Source organism: Merops nubicus, unplaced genomic scaffold (genome assembly GCF_000691845.1).
Source record: "Merops nubicus isolate BGI_N331 unplaced genomic scaffold, ASM69184v1 scaffold8164, whole genome shotgun sequence".
In the NCBI taxonomy this organism is placed as follows: Eukaryota; Metazoa; Chordata; class Aves; order Coraciiformes; family Meropidae; genus Merops; species Merops nubicus.
Window position 1 is genome coordinate 43,649 of NW_008602244.1, and position 23,777 is coordinate 67,425.

General features: G+C 45.4%; 1 protein-coding gene across 1 annotated transcript in view; it reads right to left on the reverse strand.

Moving 5' to 3' along the window:
* The window catches only part of MAP4K5 (mitogen-activated protein kinase kinase kinase kinase 5), a 66,519-nt gene extending 42,748 nt beyond the window's left edge, over positions 1-23,771 (reverse strand). Inside the window, exon 1 of the mRNA XM_008938285.1 lies at positions 23,685-23,771. The gene's annotated coding sequence lies outside the window, so the exon portion shown is untranslated. The remainder of the gene's footprint in view (positions 1-23,684) is intronic.
* Between the last annotated feature and the right edge of the window lie 6 nt (positions 23,772-23,777).

Consider the following 23,777-nt stretch of genomic DNA (forward strand, 5'->3'; position numbering starts at 1 on the left):
TGGCTGTCAAAATGCATGCCAAGGACACAGGTATGGCTCAGCTGAGGTCAAACCTGAACCACAGTACAGATCCAAACACCTGAATGCACCAGACCAGACAACTGAAAGCAGAAACAGATACTTATCTGTGAACCACAGAGGAAACCTTTACTGCTTCTTAAAGCACCTTCCTACCAGAGGTGTTTTTAGACCATAGCAATGTGATTGGTATCCTTCAGCATCCAGGAGCGTGGAGCCAAGCATGGTGAGCAGGATAGGACCTCTCTGGTACTGTTACACCTGCATCTACTGGGAACCTCCACTGTCCACGCCTCTCTCCACAAGCAGATATGCTGTGCAGGTAAAGGAGGTCACACTGTTTCCAGAAGATCAGCTTCTTTTCTGAAGTACAAAAAAGATCCTATTCCTTTTCCATAGAAGCAAACACTGCCACTGCTACTGTTATGCTGACGCCTGAAGGAATGGATGCAGTCTGCCAAAGGTCTCTGGTACACAGACTGCTCGGCAGGGACTTGAAGGTCCAGGCCAGAGGAGATCACTGTAATGATCTAACTGTGGTGTGTCTCACACACACCAGAGAGCTTCACCAAATTGTGTTCTGCTGCTATCCAAAATTACCATTAAGTTTTCACATATAGTCTGAGCATGGATTATTTTGGGTTTCAATCACCCTATTTTGTCTGCTGGAACACAAAGCTCTCCACCAGGTTGGTTATTTATGAACTAAACACATCAAGTTATCTGAGCCACTCGCCCTGAGACCGGGTTTTCTGGTCCTACAGTTTAATCTTCCAATGGAACACATTCCTGAGTCAGTGACAGCAGGACCACACATGCTACTTAACTCCTACCATGCCAGCACGAAAGGCAAAAATGCTGAGTACCACACCTCTCCTATGAAGAAAGGATGAGAGAGATGGACCTGTTCAGCCTGGAGAGGAGAAGACTCTGCAGAGACCTTCTGGTGGCCTTCCAGGACTTCAAAGGGGGCCTAGAAGAAAGCTGGGGACAGACTTTAGAGCAGGGCTTGCTGGGACAGGACGAGTGGTGGTTTGATACTAAAAGAGGGAGATTTAGATGAGAGAGGAGGAAGACAATTTGGATGCTGAGGGTGGTGAGCCCCTGGCCCAGGTTGCCCAGAGAGGTGGTCGCTGCCCCATCCCTGGAACCATTCCAGGTGAGGTTGGCCGGGGCTCTGAGCAACCTGCTCTAGCTGCAGATGTCCCTGCTCAGGGCGGGGGGTTGGACTGGATGGCCTTGAAAGGTCCCCACCAACTCAAACCATTTTGTGATTCCGTGAGCATTCCCTGATCCTCAGCATCCTTGTTTGGATGCTCACAGACACAGGGACGGTATCAGCTCTTCAGGCTAGACAGTGGTATCACAAGCAGGCACCAAATCACCCAAACAATTCCCAGGAGACGTCACCTGCCCACAATTGTGACCGATGGCTTTTGTTCCCTCAGCTTGGATTGCACGGGCTTTACAGGAGTACACACATCCCTCTGCTGTCACTCCTGCTTTTTGAACCTTCCCCTCCCACCCCTTTCTGTCAGCTGAAAACTCCATCAATAATGAATTACTGTTATCTGGCACATCATTAAAGATGTAAGACGGTGAGGACTAAAAACTGGTTCTCCGTGGTACACACCTAGAGATGAACACTGTCAAATAAGGATTCCTCAAGACACTTTGAGTTACAGAAAATCTCAGCTCATTTCCTATGGGTGAGTACAGTTTGCAATGTTCTAGTTTTTAAAAAAGGGTTGTCTAGTGTCAAGGAAGTCACAGACAGGAATGCATTACATCAACACTGCTGGCTTTGGGAGTCAAACCTCAAATCTTACTACAAATGAGAGTTAACAAAAATACAAGTTCTCCATAATTCCCCTGGTGTGAAAAATTAGTTAATGATCTACCCTAGTTTGTCTTACTGATACACTCCTTTTCACTAGAGGGGGTGAAATGGAAGTCAAGCTGAGAAATTCAAGTTCTTCTAGTCATCTTATTTACATTTTTAAAGCCCAACAGCAAAATATCTGCCTCCTTCCATGTACTAAAATTCCTTCAGTATTTCAAGTCTTAATTCAAAATTAGCCAAAATCAACCACAGACCCAGGAGCTGTTCTCCCCTGCAAGCCAAGTAACCCAATAAGGAGTAAAGCTGCTGTTCAGAATCTCATGAGCTACTATTGACACAGCAAGTTATCCCTTACAGGCGCTGAGCACACAAAGATGACACGTGTATCATGACCTTCAATGATCTCTTCTGAATTCTATTATTTCTAATATTTCAGTCTTTTGGAAGATAAAACTGTTGCATCTGGGTTGGGGCAATCCCAAGCACAAATACAGGCTGCGGCTGAAGGGCTGAGGAGCAGCCCTGGGGAGAAGGACTTGGGGGTGCTGGGGGTAAGGAGCTGGCCAGGAGCCCCCCCCAGCAGCGTGGGCAGCAGGGCAGGGAGGGGATCCTGCCCCTCTGCCAGCTCTGGGGGGAGCCAGGGCCCGGCTGGAGCGGGGCCAGAGGAGCCCCAGCAATGCCCCGAGGGGGGAACCCCTCTGCTGGGAGCCCAGCAGGAGAGAGTTGGGCTGGGGCAGCCTGAGAGGAGAAGGCTCCAGCTGGGGAGACCTGCTGGGGGCTGCCAGGGCTTCAAGAGGGCCTGTCAGAAAGCTGGGGAGGGACTTTTTGCAAGGGCATGTAGTGATAGGACAGGGGACAACAGTTTTAAACTGAAAGAAGGTGATTTAGACTAGATGTAAGGAAGAAGTTCTTCACTGTGAGATGGAACAGTTTGCCCAGGGAAGTTGTGGATGCTCCATACCAGCAAGTGTTCAGTCAGGCTGAGCGGGGGCTCTGAGCAACCTGCTCTAGTGGGAGGTGTCCCTGCTCAGTGCAGGGGGTTGGAACTGGATGATCTTTAAGCTCCCTTCCAACCCAAGCCAGTCTGTGATCCTATGATTCTCCTGCAGATCAGGGGACTTGCTCTAAGACTCTCCCCAAGACAAAGACAGAGCTTTTGCCATCTGTTAGTACTGATCTCAATTTTATTTAATGAGACACATAACTGAAAATTATGTTCCACACTACTTGGAATAAAAATTAAAACTATAGCATTTTGGCAGAAGGATTGCAAAACTCGGACAGAAAACTTGACCTACAAAAGAAAAGGACCAGAATAAAGATATATTTGAATGAGGTGAGCCACATAATCAAATTTATTTAACTCAGTGTCATATACAGAGTATATTTAGTGAGAAAGAAAAGCTATGCAGTAGTAGTCTTTTGGTCACTTCTTCTTCAGCTGTCCTCCAGCCTGCTAGAGGATGAGTGACAGCATCCCACTGAGCACTCTTCCAGAATATTTTAGCAGCTGAATACTAATACTGCAGAACATCACACAGAGCCTGTGCTCAAAATAAACCAAACCACAAATACTCCTCTTTTTTTGAACATCCCATTGCATAGTTTGTCAGCACCAGTCAGCAACAGCCCAGATTCCCTCAAGCTACAACAGAGCAGATTAGAGGTTCCTTTAAAACCCTGGTCCTGCAGATGCTTCAGTTAAGAGCTGAGCCAGCACATGGTGACAGTCCTGAAGCTCTCTTCCACCACCCAAATTAGGCTGCCAGTCCAGGAGCAACACAGGTTCTTCCAGCCTAGGCACAACGTCGGTGGTGTCCCAACATCTCAAAAATGAGAGGTGTGCCATTAGTAGGACTGGGGTTTTGGCGGGTTTATTGTATTACACACAAAAAAATCATCAGGTTTTCTCACCAAGACTCGACCTCCTTCTCAGAACTGCTTCAAAAAGCTGTTGTGGGACAGTGGAAAACAACGTGACACCCGTGGCAATCCGTGAGTATGATCCTTCCCACCACACACCCAAACAATGCACACGAGAAAACATGTTTTGGGTAGGACACATTCTGTAACTAATGACCAGAAATAACACAGAAAACTGGTTCCAGAACCAGTTCCACACTCTGCAGTTTTGTTCTATTTATTTTTAGGACTGCAAACCAATTCCACCCCAGGGGGTCCAAAGCACTAAGCTGTATGAGATGGCCAAGAACTGCAGAAACATTTCACTTGGACATCTCAATGCAAGTTTATGTGCTCAGTCTCTTTGTCCAGCCACGTTCTCCTCCAACACTGAGGAAGAGATGGGGAAGGCTCACATGGCAGTATCACTCTCACAGCCTCCAAATTAGTCTTTCCAATTTCCATGGTGAAATCCTCTCCTCGCCCCAACGTCAGTGTCTGATCTCCAGCCTTGCATCAACAGCTTAATTCACCAGAAGGGCTGTTTGTTCGTCCGTGTCTTCATTTAATCTAATCATAATTGCAGCTCCTGTGGCAATCCTCTCATGCATCCCCATCTTATTCATTCCTTGCCAAGCTTCACTCATCAGTGACCACAACGTTTTGCTGTCTCAAGTGCTGCCCGTGTCTCCTCAGTTACTGGCTATACCTTCAAAAGCTACCTTGACCTCCTGACCAGCCACTGAATTAGAAGTTTTTAATTTCATTTCCTGTTTCTGATCTCTTAAACTTTCTAACTCCTGACCTGCTCTGTGCAGTTTTGAAATTGCTCTTTCCCTATCTCACAGTATCATCAATCAGACCCTTGAATTCACCTCCCTACATCTCTGAATTCACATCTACCACTGCCTAGGGCTCTCAGAAGGTGACTCAAGGAAACATCTCTCACCCAAGCTGCTCTAAATCCATGAAAACAGATTCCTTTCTTACACACAGGAAGCACAGTAGGTATTTCAGTTGTCATTAAATAGAAGAATCCCAAATATTACAGACACTGGGGGGAATAAAAAAAATACCTGATACAAGACACCTGAACGAACCAAGACTACTGCATATATGCACCAGAAGGCAGAGGCACAGAGACCTTGAAACAGTGGTGGATCTTGAAGATGTTATCACAACCAGCCCATCTGTGGAGTAAAACTTCATCGAAAACTAGCCATGGCTTGACACAACCACCAGATCCTTCAGCAGCACTTCAACCACAAATGAAGTGAGCATGGGGATTTGGTTTTCACTTTGTGGTGTAGCATCCCTCTCCCCTTCAATACAAACATGAAACTCCCATGAACACGCCACGCTCTGGTATGTAACCCCACTTCAATTTTTTATCCTACATTCAAACTGGTCACATGCAGAGATGAGACATCTCTGCAAAGGATGGACTTATTTCTAAGATGAAGCCCCTGATTTGTCACTGCTGTTCCCAGCACACAAGAAGAAACCCTCAAGACCAACTCCGGGACCCTGAGGTCTCCTGCTGTGCTGCAGCCCCGACAGGGACTGCCCGTGAAGGACTACAAGTCCTCATGGGACTTCAGTCACTGTAACAACAGTAAGTCTGGAGGATTTCATCATTTGCTTGGGGTATTTTGTGAACACAAACATCCATAAAAATCAGCACCCAAGAGACAATATGAAGAAATCTGACAGGAACTGCCAGACAGGATTAGGCTTTTGATCTGACCTGTTTACCATTTATCCCTCAAATAAGTGGCGAGTGATGTGTTAGAGACGAATTTGATCTCAGTGGATGATGACCTGCTGGTCTGTAACAGAATTTGAATTACATCCTACTGTAGAACTTCAGTTAAGTGTTTATCATACTTAACTGTATGATTTTGCTTACTCTTAGGATTTACATAAATCACTCTGTCAGTTTTAAAAAGTGCTTTGTAAATAGAGCAGGAAAACTATCAGGCAGCTAAAACAAAGAACAGTGATGCCAGACATTCCCTCAATGAATGGAAAAGAGAGGCCTGTCCTTCTGAAACATCACCTCCTCACCAGCTGAGTTTAACTCCCAGATTGCAGAGCTGGGGATTCATAAAAAGTCAGTATGTAGCCAGAAAGCTCCTCAGAAAACCCAGCTTAAAAGCAACAAGAGTTAATCCCCACTGCACGAGCCTAGAATTGCTACCTTTCATGAGAGGGATGCCACAGCCTTTTGCAGTCCTGTACATTAGGAAAGAACTCCTGTAAAAGAAACTAAACTCTCTGAAAGACCTGAGGAAAAAAAACTCTTTGAAAATCTGCAGGTGAAGGTCCACCCAAGGTGAGAGACCAGCTCTGATGGCTCATGGCTGAGCAGGATCTCCTGAAATCCCCACCTGTTCAGCACCCTGCTCAGAGCAGGAGTAAAAGGCTGGCATTTGCTCAGAGCAGGTCCAGACCATGGTGATGGCCAGTGGACAAGCAGGACAATCACCTGTACAGACCACAGAGCAGTTGCACTGATACTCTTCCTGGGGCTCCAGCCAAAAAGAACAGCTTCCACCAGTGCTTCCCAGTTTTAGACTGGGCAGGGAGTGTGCTGGTGCCTGTCCCAGCACCAGGCAGCACATCCTACAAACACCCCCAGAAGACTCACAGAAGTGGCATATGACCCATGTAGTTTCCCTGCATTTTGTGGTCTCTTACCTCCTAGATGGGTACAGGCACCAAACCCACACAAGCGCAGCTACTCCAGTTCTGTAGGGTTTTTCCCCCACCTCTTTTCTATTATATAAAACGAAATCAAGCCAAAATTCCCCACAGCCTCATCCTAAGAAAACCTAGAGAGTACTGGAGTGATTAAAGGCCCTGCTGCTCGGTGCTGAGAACATCTCCACCACAGACACCAAACACATTTTTCTCCTTCATGCAAGAAGGGCTATGGATGGATTAAAAACATAGGAGGAGAAACAAAGGAGGTAGGTTAAAATAAAAAAAAAAAAAATGTGGGATGGCTCTGCCAAATATTAATGGAAATCTTACAGAATGGGCTGGGATCTGTGCCCGACAGAAACAACTGTCCCTCCCACTCGGAGCCCTCCCAATGCTCCTGTTGCCCCCCGGGCAGCTCGCACGTGATGCAGGTGTCCAGCTCTGCAAAAAGACACCTCACACCATTTCCAATTACCAGAGCTGTTTGTCTTTTAGGAGGCAGAAGGACCCAGAGGCAATTGTTCACCCCGCAACCTTCCAGCTGGGTTTCTGAGCTGGAGAGCAGTACCAGGCTCCTTTATAGTGGAGGGCACAGAGGCTTCCAGAAACCATCTCCCCAACAGAGACTTTACAGATTCAGTGCACAAAAAAAGAACCATCCCTTACAACCATCACTGTTGCCACTTCTAGGGACTAACCAAAAATAAAGATTCACACACTAATTTAGAATCATAAAATGGTTTGGGTGGGAAGGGACATTTCAAGGTCATCCAGTCCAACCCCCTGCCCTGAGCAGGGACATCTGCAGCTAGAGCAGGTTGCTCAGAGCCCCGGCCAACCTCACCTGGGATGGTTCCAGAGATGGGGCAGGGACCAGCTCTCTGGGCAAACCAGGACAGGGACTCAGCATCCTCAGTGTAAAAAAGTTTCTTCCTTCTCTCTAATCTAAATCTCCCTTCTTTTAGTTTAAAACCATCCCCCCTTGTCCTGTCCTAACAGGCCCTGCTAAAAAGTCTGTCCCCATCTTTCTTCTAGGCACTTTTCAGTACTGGAAGGCCACCAGAAGGTCTCCCTGGAGCCTTCTCTTCTCCAGGCTGCCCCAGCCCAACTCTCTCAGCCTGGCCTCCCAGCAGAGGGGTTCCAGCCCTTGGAGCATTTTTGTGGCCTCCTCTGGCCCCACTCTAACAGGTTCATGTCCTCTTTGTCCCGAGGGCTCCATTTTACTTCATCTATTTCTGAACTTCTACTGTCAGCTAGTTTATGTTACAGTGACACTAGTCAAAGAGCCATCACTTTGGATATGAGAGCTGAAGCTTCTAGAAAGACAAATATTGATTTTGTGGGTGCTCTCCAGATGGATGCTGCCACTCCTTGTCCTTCAGACAAGGGACATGCACCAGCACAAGGCCAGAGGCAAACCTCACGGCTGTCACTCCCTATTGCCACATTTACAGCACCAGCAGTGTCCCTTACTGAAGGAGCAGAACCCAGAATATACACAAGTACCAGGGTTTAAATAAATTCCACGGTAAAAACTGAAAGCCAGGATCTGTGACTGGCACTCTAAAGGACAACTACAATGCAAATAAGGCTCAAATGTATTTACTTTAACTGTCAGTTGGTGATAGTATAGATAGTATATCTCTTGCAGAGAAAATTGGGAGGAGGGGAACCTATCTGTCACTCAAAGACTTGAGACACTTTCTTTCTCAAGGCCAATTAATTCAAGCAATAAGGGATTAAAAGCTCATTAACAACATTAGGCCAACTCCTTTTATTCCAGCACAGAAAATCAGACTAAGGATTTGTGTAAGCAAAGTGGCTTTACAGATCCCAGCAGCCACCACAAGCTTTAACTCTCATTCCTAGCAGTAACTGCTGAAGAACAAAAATCTGAGGCAATAAGGATAATGGCAATAACAAAGCAAAGATCAGGGCACATCTTAACATCTATTTAGGGGAAAATTTAACCAAAGAAGACAGCTATATGCTTCCAAGCAGAGGTTGGTTATTCTCCTATAAAATTTTCTTGGCTGATCATCTTTCACAGAATATTTGGCACGATACTTCCAAAATCAAAAAGCTAAAGCTAGAAACAGACCCTGACCACAGAAGTGCTATTTAGCAACTAATGCAGCACAAAAGATACAAATAAATACCACATGAAGAGAAAAATAAGAAAACCAAGCCCAGATTTTGACTCACTTGGAGCAGACCACTGGCAAAAACCAAACCAGAAATGAACATTTTCAAGTTACAACTATGTGCACTACATTGTTTTGAAAAGCTGCTAGAAACAGCTCAGTTTCCTGAGGAATATATACATTTTTCAACACCAGATGGTACAAACCAAAGAAGGCCCATGAAGCTGCTAAGATACATCAAACTGAGCAGATGCCAAACAGCTTTATTGGTCAGGGTATGTAAAATAGAGGAAAGTAAGAGAAAAAAGAAAAAAACAACTTCTTCAAACATATTATTAAACTACAAACCCAGATGGATTTTAAAAGCATTTATTCACTAGAAGACAGGAAGAATGAATGTAAAACCATTTTATTTTATACCTACATTGAATGGACAGACCACAGCACGGGGAAAATCCCACAGTACTATGGAATATGAACTCAAGTAACATTAAAACATCACATATTGTATCAACTGCAGGGGAATGTATTTATTCCTCAGAGGTGAAAGAATGAAGAGATGTGTCAACCGCAACAGTTCAAAAAAAGTATGTGTCCCTTCTTTTTGATGGAAATCAGTGAGTCCATCAAGTTGAACAGTGTCCAAACATCCTTAGCCAGTCAAGACAGCACTGTTAACCCCACTTCAAGAGGGACACACCAACAGTTTTTTATTTCAGGGAAGCTATGAAGAACTTCTGGTTATCTGCACATAAAAAAGATAGAACCACTAAGGAACATCTCACAGTCATGCAGGAAATCCATGGCTGGGCTCCAAAGCACTAGACTGTGCTTTCCCATCACAACAAGGCTTTCTAGGCAGGGGGAAAGAAGTTCCTGAAGGACAAGGCCATGGATTGCTCTTTTTTCACAGAACCCCAGCATGGTGGGGGTTGGAAGGGACCTCTGGAGATCATCTCATCCAACCCCCCTGCTCCAGCAGCTCACCCACAGCAGGGTGCCCAGGATGGTGTCCAGGTGGGTTTGGGATCTCTCCAGAGCAGGAGACTCCACAGCCTCTCTGGGCAGCTGCTCCAGGCTCGGGCACCCTCAACGCAAAGTAGTTTTTCATCCTGTTCCAATGGAACTTCCGGGGTTCCATTTTGTGCCCGTTGCCCCTTTTTGCTGGTGCTGGGCACCACTGACAAGAGTCTGGCCCCAGCTTCTTGCCCCCCACCCTCCAGATATTGCTAAACCTTTTTTTATTATTTTTTTTTTTTAGGTGACCTGTGTTGTATTAAAGAATTTAAGTCCATCATTTTACTTCTTTGATACCAAAGAATAAGTTTTTTCCTGCTGTCTTGGTAACCCTGAGCTAACCCACAGTAAGATGTGTTTGCTCAGAAGACTGAACTGAGAAACCACAGCTGGCATTTCAAGGAGAAGAAACTGCAATTCCAAGATTGCAACTCTTATTCCATCACCACCTGCATGCAACTTCCCAAAACACCAGAAATACTTTTGGACATACTTTCAGATTAGTCTGGACAAAATACTCAAGCATTTGCATTTTGCTGGGGTTTTTATTTGGTTTATAGAAGCTATTTTGCCCAGAACTGCAGTATTTGGTGCTCTAGCTGAGCCATGTGTGCTCCTTACTACGGTGTCTTGGGGCAACCCCCCCAGCTATCATGTCACATGGGCTCTTCTGCAGTACAAAGATTTGTACCTCTGATTTTTGGAAGGCTTTATCAACTCCTTTTCCTTACTGTAATTTATTTGACTGAACCCAAAGAGGTTTAGGTGAAAAAGATGTAGATTTAAGTAGAAAAATCTAACTCCAACAAAGCTGCTCCTTAAAATTTCAGTTCCTCAGAGATGAATTCACAGTTACAAAACTAAAAGGAATGAGCCATGAAGTTGTATTCATGAAGAAAATAGGTCTGGGTGTTTTGGTCTTTGTTGTTATTATTGTGAAATAAATCAGTGACCAGAACAGAAAGAATTCATAAAAAAGCAGCTGTGTAAATCAAAAGAAAATTAGTTAGAAGGAGGAGCAAGGAGATTCTTCTTCTGTCCTAAGGTTAAGCTTTGGTTTGCCCCTGTGCTACATTAATTGTCACCTTCTTGAGGTGGAAGGTGGGTAAAACAATCATTTCCTCTCCACTTATTTACAACCTTCATTTGATACCTCATGATGATGGAAAAACCATTGGTAAGATATCTAATTCAGCAGGCAACTTAAAATCCCAGCCTGGAACTCTGCTGAAATAAACAGAAATTACATTTTAGCAGGTTTTTTAATGAGGAAAATGAGAACTTCTAAATGAGCTAGATGTATGAGTAAGGTTAAGTCTAAAGCATGTCTTGCACTTCTGCTTACTAGGAAAAGAGAGGAAACATGCTGCCATTTCACTACAGATATCATCTCACAATTTTACAGCTATCTTATCCTCTCACACCTTATTTTTAGTCAGAATAGAGGAGAGAAAATAAATTTTTTCCTTTTTTTTTTTTAATTGTTTTCTCAGTTTTGACTGATCTGCTAATTTAAATGATGTAACTTGAAAAGAAGAAACAAATATTTTCTGCAGCTTCATCTACAGTTGTCAAACACCATTTTCACTTCCATAGCCTGGGTCCAAACACTTGGCCAGTGAATTCCTCACTCTACTGGTTCAACTTTCTTTCAACATGGACCAAACCCACACTGCTCTAATAATATGCATGCTACAGAAATGATAATATTACAGTAAATTAGGCTTGATGATGTAACTGGAATTTTAAAGAAATATTTTTAAATGTTAATATACTTGAGAACGTTTTCCATCATGCCTTAATCCTCTTTATTTCTAAATGTTTTTAACCCTTTGCTTGATGCTGGCTGGACCACAAGGCTGCTCAGGCAATGCCCCTCCATCCCAGGAAGCTCCTCAGCCTGACAATTCTCTCTCCAACTCTGCAAAAGCCTACAATTCCCACCCCCAATGGCTGCAATCCTCCCCCTGCAGCAGCCGGGTGGATTTTCCATGGAAGAGCCTTCCTGAGCCAGACACCGCTAAGGAATGTGTTTGAGAAAACCAGAGGAAATCATGATGGTGACTCTGAGGAACCCTGTGCAGGCTGGCTGCCTTCTGCTCCCAAAACTGCCCTGTAGCTTGCGAGCACCCTCTGCTCTAGAAAGTAGCATAGACAAGATTTCCTCTTAGCATGAAGTTACAGAATCACAGGATCATTTTGTTTGGAAGTCCAACCATTCCCCCAGCACTGCCAGGTCCCCACTGCCCCGTGTCCCTCACACCACATCTCCACGGCTTGGAAACCCCTCCAGGGGTGGGGACTCCACCACCGCCCTGGGCAGCCTGGCACAGACCTGGGCACCTGGCACAGCCCTGGGCAACCCTCCAGGGCAAGAAATTGTTCCTCAGGTCTGTCCTAAACCTCCCCTGGCACACCTTGAGGCCATTTCCATTTGTCCCTATCACTTGTTCCTTGGGAGCAGAGCCCAACCCCCCCCTGGCTCCAGGCTCCTGTCAGGCGCTGTGCAGAGCCAGAAGGTCTCCCCTGAGCCTCCTTTGCTCCAGGCTCAGCACCCCCAGCTCCCTCAGTTGCTCCTCACCACTCTTGGGCTCTAGACCCTTCCCCAGCTTTATGCTCTTCTCTGGCCATACTCCAGCCCTTCAAGGTCCTTCCTGGAGTGAGGGGCCCAAATCTGACCCCAGGATTTGAGGGGCAGCCTCGAATAGTGCAGGTAGTCCAGAGGGACTATCCCTGCCCCAGGCCTGCTCTCTACACTATTTCCAATACAGGCCAGGATGCTGGTGGCCTTCTTGGCCACACAAGCACACTGCTCTTACACCAACAAGCCTAATTCAGCTGCCCCCCACATTCAGTCCTCAGCACCCTTTTGCTACATGAACTGCTGTACTGGAGGGCTGAAGAGTTGCACACCTGCTCTGCAGAAAGGGGCAAGCCACAGAACACTCAGGAAGTAAAACACCAACCTGTGGGGTGGGTTTTGTTTTTTCTTATGTAAGACAACAGCCAAAAAGCAAAGAATGATTGAAAAAGAAGTACTGTAAATCAAAACAGACCATGGCCACATCCTTAAGTAGAAACCCTAAGCTGGCACATGTAATATTACGGTCTCTGGAAGACACAATACAGCCCTCAAGTATACTCTACCTGCACGAAGGTTAAGATGTTGTTCCTGCTCTTCTATGAACACCAAGAGCAGGGACTCATCCATGGAATCAAAGGGCAACCTCACAGGCATCCCACACAAATCCCATGTGAAGCTTTGGAAAGCTTCCCCTGGCTACATGAAACGAAACACAGAGATGAAGTCATAAAAGCAGAAACCATGAGAAAGTAAGAGGGCCAAAGTCAGGATGTCAAGATGGACTCAACATCCAGTGAGCCTGCACCCTGGGGAGAGATAAAGCTGATAAGGAAGAAACAGCCTGGCAGCACACCTCTCTGGGGGCAAACCAAGCACAGCTAGCCTGGCTGGAGGCAGGTTCTCACACCCACTTCCCACACACTGCCTGAAGCACCAAGGCTCTGAGAAACAAAGGCAACAACTGCTTCCCCTCTTTCAGGATCTCATCATGTCATGCATTCATGGAGAAAAGCAGCAGCCTGCCTGTCCTCCTCCTCCACCCCTACAGAAGCTGCTCAACCCAGCACAGTCAATCCATACTCAAGACATCCCACTGAAGGATTTACACAAACCTCAACACCCACAGGATGACAAAAAGGAAAAATTTATGTTCATGTACCACGAACAGGCAGTCGGTTGTGCCTGCTGAAGTGATGGCAGATCAGAAAACATTCTCAAGATCTTCCCACCCGTCCTCAGGGCCACTGATCACATCCCTTTGTGTTCAGCATGATACTGTCAGCCAAATTTAAAAACAGACTCTCTGGACAGGAACTTATGGACAAAGTTTTAAAGGCACTATGTTAATCAAAAAGTTAGTCATGTCATTGATTACCCAAGAAGCAGAGGATGACAACCTCAGCAGCCTCAGAAGCCCTCACCCCTGGAGAGCTGCTCACACTACCCAAGTGATGCCCACAGGGCTGAGCTGGCTCCACTCCCCAGCTCCATCCCTCATGCCATCAGAAACACAACAAAATACCTGAAGCTGTTGGTCACTGGTGAGCAGAGAGCACTCACCAAGCATTGCTTCCTGTCAACCTGTGGCTCTTTAGGTTTTAGCAACACAAAGGACATCTGTGAAAGATGGCACAGCTCCACCTTTGTTCTCTACCTACCAGGTTTCCATTTCTGTGCCTGCACAAGGGACTTCACCACTTATCTTGTAATCCTGTAAGATTAACGACCAAATCTTTCAAGCATCTTTAGGAGTCTAATGATGACAATTCAACTTTCATTTTGCATGTCTGTACAGGGAGTTATGGCAAATGCAACAAAGTCTATATTGCAGCAAACAGCCCTACACAAACTGAGAACAGAACAAAACTGAAGCTTCTTGGGGTGGATCATCACATAAAATGCAAGAAGAAATGATGCCTTTAATGCTGCACAGGAAAGAGCTACACAAAGCAAGCCCAAGAATGATTTCTTAGCAATCAGCCAAGAGAATCCCCCTGCAATGAACTCTTCACTCGAAGAGAAACAGCACCTGCCTTTCTGGAATGTCTCAAAATTTCAACAGGCCACAAGTGCAGCTGTTCACACTAACCTGAAAACATGTCTCATTCAACCTTCTGGAAAGGTCCAGCCAAATCTCCTTCATCTCCAAGAAAACATGAACCTTCTGTACACTATATTCACACAGAAGGCACAAAAAATAGACTTGGGGAAAAAGAGTAATTCCAACATGCCAAAATATCAAATATAATTTTGATGGATCAGCTCAGTAACGCAGCAGTTTGGGCCACCAGGACCAGCTCAAAGCTCTGACTGCACCTTCCATGACCATCTTACTACCTTCAAGAGCAAGAGAAGTCAGTAGAGACACACAGAGACACACAGTAGAGACACAAAGGGTAACTGGCTAGCAGAAAGTACTGGAGGAGAGCAAGGCTTTGCAACAAAAGCCTTGGCACTTCATTATCTCTCTATATATTCAACAAATTCCAGATTTCTTACTGTCTGCTCGTGACCAGCCTCTGCTCAAACCATATCTGAGCGTCCCAGCAGTCTCATAAGTGAGCAGCTTTGAAAGATCTGTGATGCTAAATGCACTGGTCCCATAATTCAACTGCATCTTGCCACAGCAGAGTGGAACGTGCTGGCTGTTGATGGCTCTGTTAGTGGTCACTGGCTCAGAGATGAGATGTTTTCTTAATGCCCCACCAGCTTCCTAACGATTCCATGGATGAAAGCCCCCTCTTGAATCCCTTTCCTTGGGATTTGAGAGGGTCAGGATGGAAACAGCACCCACAAAACAGACTTGTCCCTGACGTCTGGCCCCAACTCAAGGAGGAGCCAGGAAGCACTTTTTTTGCTCGCCCTCCTGTGCATTATTTTCACCCAAAAAGTGTTAAGAGTTCCACAGATATGGTCAAGAACAGACATGGTCAAGGAGCTGTGGCTCCCTGAGCAGCTGAGAAGGTCCTTGCAGACACTATCCACCATGCCAGATAAAATTAATTACTCTAATGCTTGGGTGATGAAATTTAGACAGCTGAAGAGCAGAATGGAAACCTCTCAGTACCAAACACCACCATTTTCACCTAAGCAATCTAGGAAGGAACAGCAGTTTAAACAGCCTCCATTTACAAGGAGCTCCCAACAGCACAGACCTTCACGTGATGGAGACATTTCCTGCAGGACAGCTGCAGGGGAACATGTGAGCAGGCAGATCTGGGGCTCAGAATGATGCCAACAGGCTAAATATTATCCAAAAGATGAATCATAGAATCATTAAGGTTGGAAAAGACCTCCAAGACCATCAAGTCCAACTGTTAACCCAACACTACCATGACCACTAAATCATGTCTCCAAATGCCATGTCTACATGTTTTTGAATCCCTCCAGGGATGGTGACTCCAGCACCTCCCCGGGCAGCCTGGGCCAAGGCCTCACCACTCTTTCATGGAGGAAATTCTTCCTAAAATGCAATATAAGAAGACTCTAACAGGGCTGGTTAGGTGGGAATGGGATTAAAAGTGGCTCCACTGAGAATGAAGCACCTCTGCTGTTTTGATAAGCAGAGAGGACTCCCATTTTTCAGACAAGCCACTCTTGAACAGATTACCTACACAAGAAAAAGGGAAAGGGCTGAGGGAGATGCAGGATGAGTAACTCTGTATGGTGCTGCCCTTGTAAACATGTTCTCAACAGCCTGGAGAAAAACGTGGTGGCACCTAATACAGAGAGAGCCCTTCATTACAACTAGACAGGTTAAGTTAACCTGTCAGAAAGATTTCTCCACTTGGTGAGGCCTAATGGGAAGTTCAGATAAATTATATCTGCAATTCCTGTTCCATATGCAAGCTCTGCAAGGGATTTGAGGAAAGTCTGGTGAAATAAATTGCCTTTTGCTATTTTTCAATGGCTGTCAGCATCACATCTGCCTTACTAACTTACTCCCATTAAAAGCAAGGTAGTAACTGGTTCTATAAATCACAAATGCAAAATCTTGGACAAAATACTCTGCCCTTCTCCTTGGAATTCCAGAAGGCACCCAGGGCCACCAAAACTGTCATATATCAGGAATAAAAGGCTGCTGCATCCAACAAATATTGCTGAGTGCTCTAATTGCCAGGACTGTTTCAGAAATAGAGAATGAACTATTCTAAGCCCTTGAAGAAACACAAGATCTGAAATCCTCACAAAATGGCAAAATGTGAGAAAAGTCTTGGCAATCTAAAGTGCAAGGCATCAAGGTTGCCTTGACTTGAAGAACAAGTTCTATGACAGTCTACCCATTTTGGGTTGATGCTGCCTATTCTCTTCATTCAGAGCCATAACCAAGAAGCCAGGAGCCAAACCCCAATAAAGGTAACAAGTGTATTTGTTTCCCCAGCTGCAGAGCAGGCAGATAGTTGCTGGTGTCAGCAAAACAAGCTGGCAAACTCCGTTGTGGCCTCGCTAACAGGAAGAGCTGTTCCCTCTGGCATGGATGACCTGGGTAGTTCTACCTCACACCTCTGCTGATGGAACTGGGCATCACTCAGACACCTCATCCTATAAATCCTGGACACATTCAAAGTTATCCAAACTCGTTGGCAATGAAAACGACCATGGCATCTTCTGGAGACAAAGATGAAGTAGATACTGGTATGCAAATGTTCTGATCTTTGACCTGTTCTTCCTTCTCAGAGATTTCCTCTGCTGTTGGGGGGTGGGCAGTGTGTGTTCAAAGGGGATGCATGAACTGCATTATTCACTTCCTCTGAATGGATAACATGTTGAAACAGCTCTGGGCTGAAGGCAGAAAAGGCACAGCTCATACAAAGCACCTCTCCTGTTGGAGGCTGGTCTCCAAAAACACATGGAACATGAAGGGAACAAAAGCACAAGCTCTGGTTAATTCCAGCCTGGTCAAGTCTGCAGGATGCCTCAGCCTCCCTCACTGATTGTACCACAAATAAAGGGGGAACAGCAAAATCATCTACCCAGCAGAATGTCTCCTGAAGGATGAAGTCTTCCTGAAGACTACACCAGAGACAAGACTGGTACCAACAGGGCATTAAACTCAACAGAACAGATCCTCAGCTCCTCCTTGGCTTAAGAGATGCTGGGTACAGCCTTGGTTCTGCTGCCACTTTTTGGCTCCTCTGAGGACCTAACCCTCTCTTCAGCAACTCTCTCCAAAAGAGATGGAAAATAAATCAGACCTTATTTTTAAGATTTCAGAGACTACCTGCTTTCCAAAGTAAGAGACAGCAAGAAACAGACATAGGCAGAAACAGAATCAAAGAATTGTTTACATTGCAAAAGACCATTAAGGTCATCAAGTCCAACCATCATCCTAACTCTACCAAGTCCTCTGCTAAACCATCTCCCTCAACACCGTATCTACACGACTTTTAAACATGTCCAGGCATGGTGATTCAACCACTGCCCTGGGCAGCCTGTGCCAGGGCCTGACAACCCTTTCAGTGAAGGAAATTTTTCCTAATATCCAATCTAAACCTCCCCTGATGCACCTTGAGGCCATTTCTTCTTGTCCCATCACTTGTTACTTGTGAGAAGAGAACAACACCCACCATTAGCAGAAAACATGAGCAATGGGAGGTACTATTCAAAGCCAAACAGCTCTGAATGTTCCATGACAAAGACTAAGAGCTTAATAAGGAAAAAAAAAAAAGTATGAAAACTGCAAATGGAAAATCCAGGGGCTTCCCCTCAACTTTTAAATATTCTAATGGAGCATGCCAATAAGCCACTGAGCATCTTGGTTCTCAGTAATATACATTCCCTACTGACTGCTTTCAAAAGGAAAAGCATACCACTTCTTAGAAGAGAAACTCCACCTCAGCAAGAAGAAACTCAACAGTGCCTGTTTGATGTCATTCTGAACACCCACCACAGGGAAAAACAAGAGTCCATGGAGTCCAGGCACAGCTACGGCACACACTGCTACCCAGGCAGCCTTCATCTGGAGAGGAAGAGTGGAATCCCCAGATGTGCCAGGTGTTTTATGGTCACTTCTCTGTGCACGAAGCACACATTCACCAGGGAGAGAAGTGCTGAATCATGGACAGCCCATCCGATTGGTCTGCAGCTGCCAAAACATGGTTGTGTGAAGCTGGGAGTGTGGGATTAAAAACTACCACAGCGAGCCCAGTCCTCTGGTGTTAAAACAAGGCCCTGGCACTCCATTCTCAGCCTGGTGGCTTTAAGTCATTGAACATTTTAACCAGTAAGTTCTCATGATCTGTGAAATCAGATTGGCATTAAGAATTAGTTTCTAAATGTCAAATACAGGCTCTCAACAGCCTTTGACTGCACCAGGGATTATACTTGAGAACAGAATCACAGAAGCATTTCAGTAGGAAAAGACCTTTAAAATCATCCAGTCCAACCATCCCCCCAGCACTGCCAGGTCCCCACTGCCCCGTGTCCCTCACACCACATCTCCATGGCTTGGAAACCCCTCCAGGGGTGGGGACTCCACCACTGCCCTGGGCAGCCTGGCACAGCCCTGGGCAAACCTTTTGGTGAAGGGTGAGTAAGACAAATAAGGCACTGACCACACAAGCAGGGCTGAAACCTACTCAAACAGGACAGAGTCTCACTTTTATGGCAACCTTTAAAAAAAGAAAAAAAGATTTTTTGGTTTTAAATCATACTTGAGCAAAAGTCTGTGTCTGCTGCAACCCAACTGCATTGCTCTCTACTTTCCTGCAGCAGCCACCAATGACAAACCAGTACAGGTTTCTTTTAAGTTAATGTCTTCACTTGGTGTAGGAGATTTTAAAAAAAAAACCAAGAGAATAAAAGAGATGGAGCAGGTGACTCAAGAAGGAATGAAATTTCCATTATATTTACTAGAAATGCATCTCTTGTTTACTGATAGTCTGCTATTAATTTGATACATTTCTCTCTCCCTCTGCTTAGTTCTACAGAAAGCTACTGTAGCACTGTTCACAACCCTGCTCAGAAAACCCAAAACAAGCCAGCTTTAGAATTTGCTGCACAAGATCATATTTGATCATTGCCTCTTGGATGGGATGGACATCAAGCCATTCATCCCACAGAAGCAGCCTGCAGAGGGCTGAGCAAATACATCATCTCCCAGCTCAGCTGCCAAGCCAGGGCATTCAAAAAGACAGTCAATACAAACCAGCCTTTTGTTCCCCTCCTCCAAAATTGAAGATTAGTTAAACCTCTGTTTGGGACACTTGCATTAAAAACCACTAAATCCAGGCCCTGGGTAGCTGGGGGAGAAGGAGGCAGAGGAGGTAGTTGTGAGTGGAAGTCTTTTGTTCCACATCAGAGTCTACAGGCTGACACTGAAGGCACTCACACATAGAATCACAGAATCATTTAGGCTGAACAAGACCTTTTATAATATCATCAGGTCCAATCCTTAGCCCAGCACTGCCAGGTCCCCACTGCCCCGTGTCCCTCACACCACATCTCCACGGCTTGGAAACCCCTCCAGGGGTGGGGACTCCACCACTGCCCTGGGCAGCCTGGCACAGCCCTGGGCAACCCTCAAGGGCAAGAAATTGTTCCTCAGGTCTGTCCTAAACCTCCCCTGGCACACCTTGAGGCCATTTCCATTTGTCCCTATCACTTGTTCCTTGGGAGCAGAGCCTGACCCCCCCCTGGCTCCAGGCTCCTGTCAGGAGCTGTGCAGAGCCAGAAGGTCTCCCCTGAGCCTCCTTTGCTCCAGGCTCAGCACCCCCAGTTGCCTCAAACTATAAACACTCTTCACTTTTGGTTAGGGTTCCTATTACAAAACAAGACTGAAACATGACAAAATTCTAGTGCCTTATGGTCAAGGCACTAGTCTCCAACCAAAAAAACTGCAAGTATAAAGTTTTCTTGGGCACAGATATGACTCTATCCAACTCAGACATTCACCTAGAGCCCAACTGTAGGAACACTTCTGAACATCAGACCATGGCCAAAAGTGACCCTTGCTTGCTGAAGCAGACAGGTACAGAGCACCTACATGAGCTTCTGCTGCCAGCCATCCCTGCTCTAGAGACCTTCAGATGTTACATGTAGTAGAAGACTTTAAATTCCTTTTGATGCTCAAGGGATGCTGACCCCACATCTCTCATCAGGACACAGGGTATTATTTCCCCTAAATCTCTGCCAGACCTATTCTGAGTCATTAATAAATACTCAAATAAAAAGCCCATGCAGGAAAAGTAAATTAATTACAGCTAAAGTAAATTCCTGCCCTAATACAGCACTTGTTTTCTAAGTCCCTTCAGGACTCCAGCAACTATAAATATATATAAACCTAATGACTTGAGGTTCTGATGCAACCAAATCCCACAAGATAATCAAAACAGGCCAGACTTACACTAGTCCAGGTACTTCCAGGGAATATCATGGAGTGCAGCAACACATGCTTAGAAAGCTGATAAAGTGAACTTGTTAGGAAAACTGATCTTATACAAATTAGCCTACAAGGCCCTGCTGAAAAGCTACATGTTCACTGACAGGTCATGCTGGCATGAAAACCCATCCTGGGAAATATTTAACCATGCTCTGGGAGTTTACCTGGGATGGAATCTGATGGGCCACTTCCTAGTACTGGAGATTAAATTCCAGATACAGTTTCTAGCAGCTTTTTATATTTTCCCTTCTAAGACACTGGTCAGTTGGATGTTTCTGCATTAACCACGCACACACACAAAGGCTATTTCAGGATGAAACAAACTTATAGCATTTTTAAATGCTGCTTTGAGATTTTCATGTATATGACCAAGGAGGGCAAACAAATCTTGCCAGGAAAGCCAAACTAAAACCTCACACTTGTAGACCTCATGTTTCAAGTGTTAAAGGATACAGTGCTGAGGACAGTAACCATCTGACAGAGAGTGGGGACAAAAATATACGGCCAGCATATTATTAAGTTCCAATAAGGACCCAATCTTCATTATTACAGCCTCTTTCACAAGTCAGCAGTTTAAGATAGTTTGATATAATGCTTTAAGAGAGAAATTTTTCCAATGGCTTAATGGTAATATCCTCTATTAAGAAGGAAAAAAAGCTTTCCCAATACAGATGAGACAACTAATGCCTCAGGATTGTAACAGAAACTGTACATCCCAAACTGGTAGACCCAAATTTGGATCTACCTACACTGTGAATAGATAAGAAAATGATTTACAGATGGTTTCTCCCCCAGCCTTAAAATGCATTCTGAGGGAAAACAAAATCAAGCCAACAACAATCCAGTACTTACAAGCCACCCTACAATCCATCATTGTGTGCCATGTGACAGACAAGAGAGAAAAAAACTACAAACACTAAGAAAACACATTTTGGTTTTAAGCTTCCACAATAGTAACGAAAAGCAAGGTGGGTAGGAGATTTTTCTTAAAAAGGCTTAAATATTCTTCCAGAATGTAATAGTGAATGCAAATATTTGTTTAACCCCCACCTTCAATATCCAAAGAATACCCAACTACTCTAAATGCCCCCAGAAGAATCGAAGGCACAAACCACCACCACCAAAAAGCATCTGAGGAAGAGGCAGAACTCCCACAATGAGAAAGGCTGTCTCAGTCAGACGTCCTAAAAACAACCATGCTGGAGATGCTGGTGACTCATTAGTAGCAGAGAAACCACTCGAAGAGGTGAGAGGAAAATTCCTTTTTAATTCCAGAGCACTGTCTAGCAAACTTTGCCTGAGCTCTGCAACATAACAACAATCAGATATTCACTCAGAAATGCATTTTATAAACACTGCTGACAGCCATGAGCAAGCCCAAGATGGGCCATGTGTGCTGAGACTTACTGTGGACTAAGAAAAATCCAATGTTTATACATGAAGTCCTTTCAAGAATAAAGGTTTACCTTAGTTACTTTTAAACCTAACATCAAGGACTTTAAAAAATAAGTTTGTTTTGACTATTTGTCATACAAGCCAGTGCCACCTGACAGAGTATTCCCTGGATACAGTTCCCTGTTGCAGGGCTTTATAAAAACAAAGAGCAAACCCATGACCTAGAAACATAGGTAGGCTCTCAAACTACTTCAAACTCATTAACTTGATACTTGTTTTACGCTCATAACAACGTCTAAAAAGACTGCTAAAGACTTTGATTTACGTTTGCCAGGTTGCACTCTGAGGTCTGGCTTTATGCCTATCTGAAACTGTTTCAGGAATAGAAGGCAGGTTTTTCATAACCCATAGAAGGGGCAGGGTTGTGGCTTTTTCTCTTTTTTTTAGGGGCTATGTTTCCATGGCACAGAGCAGAGCCATGCATTCAAACCAGCTCCGGAACCGGAAGCTGTATGACATGTCAGCACAGCTCTCCACTAATTACCAGGATAACGAGAAGCAAAATAGTTCTTTTTCCTCAAAGAGATGACACAGAGGGACTTGTCAGCAACGCAGCTAGTTCCTTCTGGTCGTGCTGCCCTGCACTAAGCAGGCATACCCGAAGTAGCTCAAGGCAGCCAAGTTTCAGATTTATGAAACCTGAAATGTCCTTTTAAAGCTTTGATCTAGCAGAAAGAAAGGGACTGATCCGTACACGGCGCACTAGGAGAAATAACAAATAAAAAAGGTAAATATCCACTTTTAAAAATACCTCCCCGAGGCCATAAGCAACCATTTCAAAGGGGTGGTGGGAACAAGATCCATCTATAAAACTTCAATTTGAACATTAGCGAAGAGCCCTCCCCCAGCATGAGCAATTACCACTGCCTTTCATGTGGCAGCAGAACACACCTTTTCTCCTAGGTTGGTTGTGTCAGGATGATTGGAAACACACTCAACAGCACTATAAACCGTCACACAGCTGAACATGCAGATTGCCAGACGCAGGCTGAAAACTTTAAGGCTTTCTTTATAAGCTCCTCACTTAAAGCTGCCAAGCATCCCTGACATTTGGGGAGGGGGCTGCTGGCAGCTCCCAGGGGAGCACCAGGAGAGGAACACACCGTGCCTCCACCTTCTTGTTTCCCGTGGCTGTGGTTGTGGCGATGTCAGCGCCAGTCCACACCGTTCCAAGAGCAGCTCCTGGATTTGCAGCAGGAACACGACCGTGAGCCGTAAACTCCTTTCCAGCTCCCGAAGAGCTTTAATCTGCTTCTGCCTTTGGAGTGCTATTATTAACCTCCGGGATAAACTTGCACCCTTTTAATCAGGTGCTTTAATCGACTCGTTCTGAGAGCAGGTACAGCAAACAGACAACCTCTACCTGCTCCAGCGGTGATGTGGGAAGCACCACCCGCGATATTCAACGATTCACACCTCCAAGAGAAATCAGTGAGGGGGCCACTAAGACGGACCGTTTTCCAAAGCTGCAAGCAGGCAATCCTTTTACATAAAAGCGTCAGACGGGGACGGAAGGCTCACGCTGTCAGGGATGCCCCGAGTCCACAGCTCTGTCGGGAGCCACGGGGTCCCTTGACGCCCCGAGCGCGGCCAGGCCGTGCGGAGAACCCGCGGGGCTGAGCCCACGCCGCTCACCTTGTAGACATCGCCGTAGGTGCCGCTCCCCACCCGCTGGATCAGCTCGTAGTCCTGCTGCGGGTTCCGCCTCAGGATGTCCCCGCTGGGCCG